At 54.2% G+C, this 325-nt stretch overlaps 1 protein-coding gene across 1 annotated transcript in view; it reads right to left on the bottom strand.

Annotated features, from left to right (window-relative positions):
• The window catches only part of WT1 (WT1 transcription factor), a 37,979-nt gene that overhangs the window by 27,926 nt on the left and 9,728 nt on the right, over positions 1 to 325 (bottom strand). The gene's annotated exons all lie outside the window — the stretch shown is intronic.

Genomic DNA, 325 nt, shown 5'->3' with positions numbered 1-325 from the left:
CGGGCGGGCTCAGCCCCCGGCCCCGGCGCTCGGACGCGGCAACCGGGCCGTCGGTTGTCCAAGCAGAGCTGGCAAACTTGACCTGCACTGCGAAAGCAAAATAAATCTTCGCAAAAGGAGGTACGGAATAAAAACGGCCTTAACGTAATCAAAATTCCGCCAGATCAATACGAAAATTGACTGAGACGGGGCGGTGGGTTTCCAGGCGGTTGGAAGTGTGGCTAATGAGTCACGCCCGGTAACTAGTCACCCGCTTTCTTGACACCACTTTCTAGGAAGAAGACTTGTGTAGCAGGGAAATCGTTGTTTCCAGACGCTTCTGAAC

Source organism: Egretta garzetta, unplaced genomic scaffold (genome assembly GCF_000687185.1).
Source record: "Egretta garzetta isolate BGI_Z169 unplaced genomic scaffold, ASM68718v1 scaffold509, whole genome shotgun sequence".
NCBI lineage: Eukaryota > Metazoa > Chordata > Aves > Pelecaniformes > Ardeidae > Egretta > Egretta garzetta.
Note: the sequence above shows the minus strand (reverse complement) of the source record. Positions and strands in the feature narration are given on the sequence as shown.